The 11460-nt window shown below is 37.4% G+C and overlaps 1 pseudogene; it reads right to left on the bottom strand.

Annotated features, from left to right (window-relative positions):
* Positions 1–8692, bottom strand: part of LOC127641389 (dynamin-1-like) — a 39658-nt pseudogene extending 30966 nt beyond the window's left edge.
* Between the last annotated feature and the right edge of the window lie 2768 nt (positions 8693–11460).

Consider the following 11460-nt stretch of genomic DNA (forward strand, 5'->3'; position numbering starts at 1 on the left):
ATTACACAAAAACAATGTGCTTTCAAGAATAAATAAACATTCCAAATGATAAAATATATGTAATGGAGATGCTGCTACATTTCAAAGAGATTTGTCACATCAATCAGAGGAAAACACATATTATATGAAAATATATATAAAATGAAAGAAAGAACATGTACAATATAATTGCATGGCACTACTACTAAAAACAACTACTATAGCTTCAGAGGATGGATGTACAGTATATTGTAGCAAACACTGTGAAAGTGGAAGCTATGTCTACCTGATCTAACCCTAAAAATAATGTTGTTGGTGTAACCAAATGTAGTTTGGTTGACTCAATTATTCATATTTTTACTTGAATAAAAGCAGTTAATTTTGATGTATCCACATGCAGCACATGTGTTTTCTTTTTAGGAAGTTTAGGAAGCTAATAAATAGTAAACTTTAATGTAGTAATACAATCAAATATTACATTGACAGTGAAATTATGTTCATCTAGAAAAGGTTAAGATGAAAATGCCATAACAATGTTGATAGACAAGTATCTTATCATAATAGCCTCTTATATCACTAAAATATATTTTCAGTCTTTAATCTTTACACTTTGATTCTCCCATAAACTGCTTCACATTTCTTTATATGTGTTATAGTGTGCAGGTGCTGTGTTTGCAATAATTAATGATGAGCTTATGTTTGTTCAACGAATAAGGCCGCACAGTTTATTTTGGGACTGCTATTAAGCTCTAGTCAGTGCTGCTTGCTAAGGCACATGACTAAATCAATGTACTGCAGCTGGTTGTGCAATTACATACTGATATGTGGGTTTTGCATCAAGTGGTAATTATTGTATTGTGTTTATAATTTGACGTGGATATGTATTGATGTGAATTAATGTGAGACAGTAAACGCTGTGGGATGCAAGACAATTTTTGGAAGAGAATCCAACAACAAATTGGAATTTTATTTGAACTGAATATCAATATTAATATTGCTCATACATGAACAAACCTCTAGCCCTGATTATTAAATTTGTGCTGAATTTGTCCCACACTTTGCTACGGACTTGAACGATGCCTCAAATTGTGCCGCATGTAGAACAGAGATGTTTTATTACTTTTCTAATTGATCAGACATATAATTTATGTAACGGATGATAAAACACACAAAACATTCCATAGATTAACATAAAAGGAGCCGTATATAGGGACCAGAATAACAAAGGCTTGGAGATAAAAACAAATTATATATATATATATATTTTTTTACTTTGGGTCAACAAGTAACCAACAACCACAAACTGTGTATTTTAACATTTATAGACTGTCCCCATTCACTTCCATTGCAAGTGCCTTAGTGTAACAACGCCTTTTATTTTGTATTCAATAAACGAGGGATGAGCCAAAATAATTTTTTTGTGGAAATCACTTTCATTTTGCCACAAATGCTGCAAACTGAGCTTAACTTTTACTGAACCTCAAACATTATTTTAACACAAAGACATCATATCTGCTTCTCACAGTCAATGAAATGGCATTCACACAGCAGCTGTGATATCCTGCTGCTTTTTACTGGAATGCAATTGGATTAGTAATTAATAACTGTAATTATCATTTCATTCACATCAGTGCATGCCTACATTTAAATATGTCTCATCATCAATAATAGCTGTCTGATATATATCACCACAAGTGTCAGTGTGAATAAGCTCATCTTCGATCAACTGTATAAGACACTGTAACTGATTCATAAATCCAAAGTACAGTATCTGCGTAAATTAAACAAGTATCACAGAATAATCAGCTAAGATCCATCCTGCTCAGAGCTGAAAACTGTACAGTAGCCAGGTAGAACACTACAAAACACTGTAAAAAAAAAAAAAAAAAAAAAAAAATGTTGTGTGAATTTACTGTATTTTACTGGCTATAGTTGCAAAGCTTTCTGGCTAATTTTGACAGTATATCTATACAATTAAAAACTGAAAAATATACTGCGACGTTACAGTGAACCAGGAAATGACTGTTGTAGAATCACACTGATTAGCGGTGTCTGTATAACAGTAATCTCTTACATTACACACTATCATTAACTGTAATAGTGATGTCTACTACGCTGGCTAATTTCATGCATGCATCAATATATTTTGTGCATTTTCTTTTATTCGTTTTTTTTTTTTTTGCATTATTTTTGCATTACACTGTTTTTGTTGTCACTTGTAGCTACTTTTTTGTTATGTAATTTTATAAAAAAAATTATTGTAATGAGTTTAAGGTTTAAAATAAAAAAAAAAACTGAAAATTCTCAATTTACTTATTATTTTTAAAACATTGAAGGATAATTTCAAATGCTTTGTCATTTTGACAGATAAAAGCATTTAAAACCTAGTGCATCAGTTTTGACTCTAACACACCCTCCCACTGTGCTTGTGCCCTGTTCATTGCCTGGTAGTATTAAGATGTGTATTAACATGTGCAATCACCATTTAGGCCTACACCTGGTACTGTGCATCTCTTTTGACATATTGTGTTTGGACTTCGAGGAGAGTGTTTCTGAATTGATGACTGCATACATCAGTGATAACGGTAGTGTGTTACTGCGTGATTAGTGTTACTTTATTAAAATAAAGCGCAAACAGTAAAATAACCAAATGAAAGTGTGAAAAAAACAGCTTATTGTTTCTGTCAATTACTAGTATGTAATCCAAGATCCAATATTACGTTTAGAGCATAATTATGAGTTATTTCAGAGGAGTAACTGTATTAAGAGCTTCAGTGATGTGTATGCTTCTGTAACATGGACTCAGGTTGAGTGGGATTCATGTGCAGTTTATTAAATACAGCAAACTCAAGTACAGAAAGGTGTAGGTCGAGTAATCCCGGCAAACAGTAATATCAGAGGCAGAGCAGAGACATAGTGAGACAGGCAGAGGTTCAGGGCAGGCAGCAAACAACTATGTCAGTAATCCAGGCAAACACAACAGCAGGCAGGCAGGAAACAGATGTAAACAATCCAAAAGCAGACCCAAACACAGGTAATCAAGACAGGGAACGTAGCCGGGGCCAAATAAGACTTCACAATGATAGCCAGAGATAGAGAGACTTAAATAGCTTAGAGTGAATCAGGAACAGGTGAACAGGTAATCAGAGTCAGAACGAGGATTGTGGGAAATGGAGTTCAAGGTGGAAAGTCAGTATTCGGGTGATGGCGACCTCCGGTGGTCGATAAGGGAATCTTCACCAGCGTTTGTGACAGCTTCTCGTCTGTGACACTTTATTGTGATATCGGGCACACTGAATATGTTCATTGAAATTGTGTATGTAAACACACACATTTTAAAATTTTCTATCTGAAGTTTATTTTCTTAAAAAGCTGCACGTAACCACCAAAGTTTAAAAGTCTTGTATTAGCACGGTTGATTGACAGATGGAACTTTCACCCAAGAACTCCTTGGATTCACTAAACTTGCGCTTGAGGAGTCCAATCCACTTTCATATGCCATTATTATGGATGCAGGGGCAGATCTAGAAATGTTTTTATCGGGTGGCAAGTTGGTGGCATGCAGACTATGAGTGGTGGCAACACCAAAGCAAGCGCCATGCCTAGTTCTTATGGATTAAATTACCGAGCTTCATTACAAAAAATACTAGTTCAATACTTGGAGTCACTATCATATTACAAATGTCCATGAATCTGTGATACAACTGCGTTTCCACAGGAACCACATTTTTTCTGGTTATTTTTGGAATTTTGGTTTAACAATGCATCTGATTGTTTAACTAAATCTGAAATGTTATTTATTTTGGATTCCTATAGCATCTATGTCTGTGCCCATCATTGTAAGGAAAGAATAAGATTCTATGAACCGGTTTTAAAAACTATCGTTCCGATTAATCGTTATCAGCCTTTTCCACCATCTTAGTTAATGGCACTGGCAACATCAACAATCAGCCAAACTCTACAAATGTAGCTTATTTTCTCCATGTAACACAGTGCAACCAATTGTATTCTGTTACACTACTGGCTGAAAATGTATTGCAACTAATTCAAATAAATTAGGCCCAAAGTACCAGCCAAAGGGAACACTTATGATGATAACATGGTTACTTCAAACAAAACCCAGGTATTGACAGTTTTGACTGTGTGTGTACTTTAGTTTGTTTTACAGTAATTTGTTGCTACCTACCACAGAAAAATGCCTGAATGCCTGAGAAAAAATCTGAATACAGTATTTTACAGTAGGAAATGATATTGTAAAACCTTGTGAATTTGTACAGTGCACACCATTTTCTGACAAACAACTGTCATTGCACATGTGCACCCCTACTTGTAACAGCTGTGAGCATTGTGCTGTTGGTCAATAGAGCTGTTTGTGACTGACAAGCTGACTGAGACACTTTAGTGTACATGGGGCTCACTGTATAGCATGACCAATAACAATGTTTTAAAGCCTTGCTAAATAACTATGAGGCTCTGACGAGAGCACAACCAATGTCAGAACATTACCGTTGAGATTAATAGCAACCTGCCACTGACGTGGATGTATGTGTTTTTTGAGGGCTTGTAAAAGCAAAACATTTAAATTTTTTCCTTCAATAGGGATGTTACCAGGGATCCAGGGACTGCATCTCCTATAGGTGTCAAAGCTTTAGGCTCTGTACAGGAAATTCCATAACAGAGCCGCTTTTTAGTTTATCGTATTTTCAACACCGTCAGCTATGCAGCTATGGATAATCAACACAAGTAAAATGCCTCAGTTTAGTATGCAAATAAATGCCAGAAAGACTAGTCGCAGTATTCAAATGTTGCAGAGAATAAATTGCTGTTGGTTCAATTTTTAAGGGTTTATATCCAAACAATGTATTTGAATTGGGAGTCAAGTGACACTATGCGACTTGTAGTAAGCTAGTGGCGTTCTCCGCTGCACTTTGCTACAATTATCCTTTCAATCAACATTACTCGGTGAGAACTGATTTAGTTTTGATTGTTAAACTGCGCAGGGAGTGTAGGATGTCCAAAAAAAAATTTAATTGTCGGCTTATAGCATTTACGGTCACACATGTCTGACACCTCTCAAGTGCAAGATGGTGGGGTCCGGTTAGGAATGGCAGCACGCCTCAGCATGTAGGTAAAGATATTGTGAACATTTATGTAGCGCTTAAGAAAATCTCAACCGATATGTAGGGCCTCGCGGATATACGTTGAGCGATCACATCTATGGAGGTGAAACTTTCCGCCCTGATCACAAGAATGGACAAGGCTGAAAAGCAAATTGAGTCTCTGGAAGTAGCCGGAAAAGGGCTGCAGACTAACCTGCCGGCCACCAAATCTTACTTGGATCAGGTGTTGAAAAATGAGAGGATATGGAAAATCGAAGCAGACATAATAATGTTTGTTTCACTGGAATCACAGAGGGAAAGGAAGGTCAAGATATGGTAAAGTTCCTAGATGGGCTTATTCCGAATTTGTTCAGAAATAGAGCGTTTCATTATTATAATGAAGTGTTAACTTTAAAAGGCCGGAGCAAAATTAATTGCAGAAATTGTGGATCATAAATAAGAATCTCAGTACAGTGCTGTCTTGAAAGCACTGTAATTTAATGGGCTCTAACATGTATATAAATATGATGAGATATCCAGCTCCACAAATGTATATTTTGAATCACTGTTCTTGGTCCCTTGGCCCTAGGGTTCATCTAGATGTGAGCCAAATGCAAGATAATGATTTCGCTACGAGGATGCCAATTAGTTTAAAAAGTGTTGAAGGCAAAAATAGCAGCTTTCCTCAATAGGACCTCTCTTGAACATGATAGCACACAAATAGTATTCACTATTGTACAAGCATTTTGCTTTGTTTTTTGTTGTTGCCCCGTTTACATTTGTATTATTTTATTTCTTAAACAATTATTTTAAGAATATATCATTATATTATTTACAATACACATATTTTAATGATATGTTGGGGGGTGGAAAGAGGTTTATAGAGTCAGTGAGTAGGTATCACAAAATGTGTCCCAAAATTACATAATTTATAAACGCAACCTGAAAACAGCGTAAGACTGATCTCGCTCCACCACCGTGATCTTTTGGAATTTTGTCCGATCGCAAAGAATTCCTCCATTCCCCGATTGCCCATCTTTAGGGAAAAACAATCGGCTCTAGTTCAGTGTGGTGGAAAAAAAATGAGGGAATCGATCCTGAATGGAGTGCCGAAATAAATTAATGCTGTCACTTGCTGCGTTTTCTTAGATTTTCCAGGCACCTTTGCAAATCGACAAACATCCTCATCCCAACCCGCTGCTCCCTGCCTGTGTACACCACATTTATGCGATCTACGGGTTGGATGCAGTGATGAGGCGCCGACTGCAGTACCTTCTCAAGCCACTGGGGGCGCAATGAATGGGACCTGTTATAACATGGCTTGATCAATAATTTCAATAAACTGTTTAAATGAACAGCTCGCCCCAAAATTAAAATTCTCTCATCATGTACTTAACCTTATGCCATGCCCGATGTGTATGACTTTCTTTCATCTGTTGAACTCACATGAAGATTTTCAGAAGAATTTTTCAGCCGTTTTGGTCCATGAAAATGCAAGTGAATGTGTGCCAACATATTAAAGCTGCATCAAAGGCTGCATAAAAGTAATCCATACGACTCCAGTGGTTAAGTCAGTGTCTTCAGACATATGAGAGGTGTGGGTGAGAAACAGATCACTTTCACCTTCTCTTGTGTTTTTGGTGATTCACATTCTTCATGGATATCACCACCTACTAGGCAGGGAGAAACATTTAAAGCAAAAAGGGACTTCAATATTGATCTGTTTCTCACTCACACCTATCATATCCTTTCTGAAAATATGGATTAAAACACTGAAGTTGTATGGATTATTTTTATGCTGCCTTTATGTGCTTTGTTTGAGCTTCAAAATGTTGTCACCTAATCACATTCATTGTATGGACCTACAGAACTGAGATTTTCTCCTAAAAACCTTAATTTGTGTTTTGCAGAAGAAATAAAGTCATAAACATCTGGGATGGCATGATGATGAATAAATGAGAGCATTTTCATTTTTGGGTGAACTATCCCTTAACTGCTTCACAGTAACCTCGATTTTTGCTTTTTTGAAAGAAAAGGAAGGACAAGTCTAAATTTATTTTTGTGGTAACCAACATTATGCCACAAATGCTGTCGATTGAACTTAACATGGACTGAACCCAGAACATTCCTTTAAGTTTTTTTCTACTGGATTTTCTAATTCTATCCCTACAGCCTCGTGAAAATTAAACAGCTCTGCACTGAATAAGGTCCATTGTGCTTGTTCTAACCCTAGATAAACACAACATAATATCCATGGTCCTAACAGATTACTTCGACACGCATACAATTTTAGAATTTTATTGCACAGGCGTTCTGTACACACAATAGTAATTTGTGTAATATTAATGGAAATAATTAACCTCTAATTTGATTCAAGAATTAGATTCTTTCTCCCAGCCGAGAGAGGACGGACTACTGCTAGTTGTTACTAACCGACATCTAAACAAATGTAATAGAGTAGAGAAAGAATTGTCTATAAATGGTATTGGAGTAAAGCTTATCAAAATGCGAGCCTTTTCACTTATTTACCCCATGTTGTTTAAAAAAATAAAGCAAATCAAAGCAGGGTTGGGGCAATAGCCTCCACAATAAAGCAAGACAGCTTGATTTCAAACTTTGAACTTTATTTTATCTAAAAGTTCAAATGAAACTGGAAAAAAAGTGCAATTGAAATGTGTGTTGTATATATCTATATATCGCAATATCCAATTACATCGGCAACCCCCTCGGCTGAGGGGACCTGATTTATTTAACTGCTTTATTTAAAAAAAGAACAACTTTAATCAAATAAATTTCTAAATTCAAATTGCACTCCATCTAAAAAGTGTCAGTCTAAACATATAGGCAGAAAATTACACAAATGAATACATAAAAACAAATTACAAATGTAAAAATAATAATACTAAATGATAATAATCATGCTTCGGGGTGAATATGTTTTTGTATTTTTTTATGTTTTAAATCACAGATGTATAGGTTGCAGAGTTGTGGTCACAATGAACTGCTCTGTGGAAATAAATTGAAATCAACTCAAAGCACCTCCTGAGCGGAGATGTTTGAGGTCATTTCCTGCACTTATAGATGATACTGTTCTTGCAAAAAAAAAAAATAAATAAAAAATTCAGAAGACAGAAACAAAGAAAGTGTGAGAACTTTTTACATGCGTTTGTTCCACGAGACTGCACACCTCCGTATCAGAGTGTCATATACGCGCACAGACGACTTTTCTGTCATCTGTTCTTAATAATATAATGAAGTGTGTTTCTTCAAGTACGTGTCTGTGTCTCTACAGGCAAATTATTTGTAATATTAATTTGATAATAATAATAAAATATATTAATGGGAAAATTATTCAAATATAGATACGAGTATACAATTACTCATGCACATAGTTCAAATCAAAGCATGAAAAAAATCTGAGTCAACTGCAACAGCAACAAACTTCTTTAATTCTGTCTGATTTAACATGTACTTACCCATTGATAAATATAAGTTTTGCAGCCCTTGAAAGATTGAAGACTGTATGCTGGGGTTTCTGGACACTGGTGAATTGATGAAATCTAATAAATTTCTTTCGATCATGCATCCATTGATACATTTATTTGTCATTTTCTTCCTCAAAACACTGCTGTGGCGATGGAGCCATGGCCGAGAGGCATCTGGGCAGAGTGAGGCCATGGAGATGTGTAGTGAATGAGTTCCACCTGTGCTCCACACGTGTCTCGTGTTCCAGGGAGGAGGGACGGGAGCATTTAAGGAGAGGAGACAGCGGCAGACAGAGAGAGAGAGAGAGAGAGAGAGAGAGAGAGAGAGAGAGACGCATGCAGCAGAGTTGGTGTGTGTATTCCATGTGTAAGGCTGAAAAGCCAACAGATTGTGTATTGTTGCTGAAAAGGTGGCAGTAGGCTGAAAACCAATGCTGTTCTTAGAGAACTCAAGAAAGTCAGAGACTTTGTCACAACTGCCAACAGACCACCAGCACCATATTCTCCTCCACTTTTTCCTACAATAAGAGCATGCCACAATGTTTCGCAGAGCCACCATCCGAAAACATCTCATGCACCCAAAGCGAAGTAAAAGACCAGCTCATCCTATGTGCTGTTATTTGAATTAGATTTGACTTTTAAAAATCCATTGCTGCTATATCAGTTTGTTGTATCTTCTTTTTTCTGGCTCATTGTAGGAGTTACATTCAGTCATACCAAGCAAGTCCCAAGAGTGTTTCTAGAAAAAGGGGTCAGCCAGTCTATTCTTGGACCACCTCCCATAGACACCTCTGCAAGAGACCTCAGTATTAAATTCATACCTGGTCGTTATCCTTATCCATGTGGATCACACATCAGTAGGGTAGCTGGCGTTCCTCTGTACCATGCCCTTACACTAACAGGGTTATAGTGAGTCTCAGTGGAACACTTATAAATATTAATCTCTGAAAAGCTGTTGGATTTAGGGCACATTACAGCGGTTTCTCCACCTCGTGCACTATTTGAGTGCAGAGAATGCCTGCAATGACAACAACGCTCAGTACGATGATGCTGTGACACACTGCCCCATGAAGCACCCTCCACCTCCAAATTGATCCCGCTCCAGAGTACAGGTCTCGGTGTAACGCTCATTCCTTTGACGATAAACAGGAGTCCGACCATCACCCCTGGTGAGACAAAATCACGACTTGTCAGTGAAGAGCACTTTTTGCCAGTCCTGTCTAGTCCGGCGAAGGTGGGTTTGTTCCCATAGGCGACGTTGTTGCCAGTGATGTCTAGTAAGGACCTGCCCTCAGTCCAGCCTCTCTCAGCCTATTGCGGACAGTCTGAGCACTGATGGAGGGATTGTGCATTCCTGGTTGATTTCAGGCAGTTGTTGTTGCCATCCTGTACCTGTCCTGCAGATTTGATATTCAGATACACTGATCCTGTGCATGTGTTGTTACACATGGTCTGCCACTGTGCCCATAGGCAACGTTGTTGCTGGTGATGTGTGGTAAGGACCTGCCTTACAACAGGCCTACAAGTCCTCAGTCCAGCTTCTCTCCGCCCATTGTGGACAGTCTGAGCACTGATGGAGTGATTGTTCATTCCTGGTGTAACTCGAGCAGTTGTTGTTGACATCCTGTACAGGTGTGATATTTGGATGTACCGATCCTGTGCATGTGTTGTTAAACATGGTCTGCCACTGTGAGGATGATCAGTTGTCCTTTCTGTCTCCCTGTAGTGCTATCTTAGGTGTCTCATGGTACAGACATTGCATTTTATTGCCCTGGCCACATCTGCGGTCCTCGTGCCTCCATGCAGCATGCCTAAGGCACGTTCACGCAAATGAGCAGGGACCCCACAGGCATTTATTTTGGTGTTTTTCAGAGTCAGTAGAAAGATCTCTTTAGTGTCCCAAGTTTTTATAACTTTGACCTTAATTGCCTACCATCTGTAAGTGGTTCCACAGGTGCCTGTTCATTAATTGTTTATGTTTCATTAAACAAGCATGGAAAACATTGTTTAAACCCTTTACAATAAAGATCTGTAAAGTTATTTGGATTTTTACAAAATTATCCTTAAAAATACAGTGTCCTGAATTCTTTTGTTCTTTTTTTTTGCTGAGTTAAAGAGACATCTACTTTGTGCATGACACAAGTAATTTTTCCAACAATTGTTTACAGACATATTGTTTCATATTTAATTAACTATTAACTGTTAATTCCAGTAGGTCAGAAGTTTACATACACTAACTGTGCCTTTAAGCAGCTTGGAAATTATGAAAAATTATATCAAGCCTTTAGACAATTAGCCATTGAGCTTCTGACAGGAGGTTTACTGCATTGGAGGTGTACCGGTGGTTGTATTTTAAGGCCTACCTTCAAACTTGACAAAATTGACGACGTGGGAAAATCAAAAGAAATCAGCTATGACCTCAGAAAAACAATTTTGGACCTCCACAAGTCTGGTTCATCCATGGGAGAAATTTCCAAATCCCTGAAGGTACCACGTTCATCTGTGCAAACAATACACAAGTATAAACACCATGGGACTGCACAGTCATCATACCACTCAGGAAGGAGACACATTCTGTCGCCTAGAGATCAATGTATTTTGGTGCGAAAAGTGCAAATCGACCCCAGAACAACAGAAAAGGACCTTTTGAAGATGCCGGAGGAAACAGTTAGACGAGTATATATATATACAGTGAGGAAAATAAGTATTTGATCACCCTGCTATTTTGCAAGTTCTCCCACTTGGAAATCATGGAGGGGTCTGAAATTGTCATCGTAGGTGCATGTCCACTGTGAGAGACATAATCTAAAAAAAAAAAATCCAGAAATCACAATGTATGATTTTTTAACTATTTATTTGTATGATACAGCTGCAAATAAGTATTTGAACACCTGTCT

The sequence above is a fragment of the Xyrauchen texanus genome, chromosome 4, assembly GCF_025860055.1.
Source record: "Xyrauchen texanus isolate HMW12.3.18 chromosome 4, RBS_HiC_50CHRs, whole genome shotgun sequence".
Lineage (NCBI taxonomy): Eukaryota > Metazoa > Chordata > Actinopteri > Cypriniformes > Catostomidae > Xyrauchen > Xyrauchen texanus.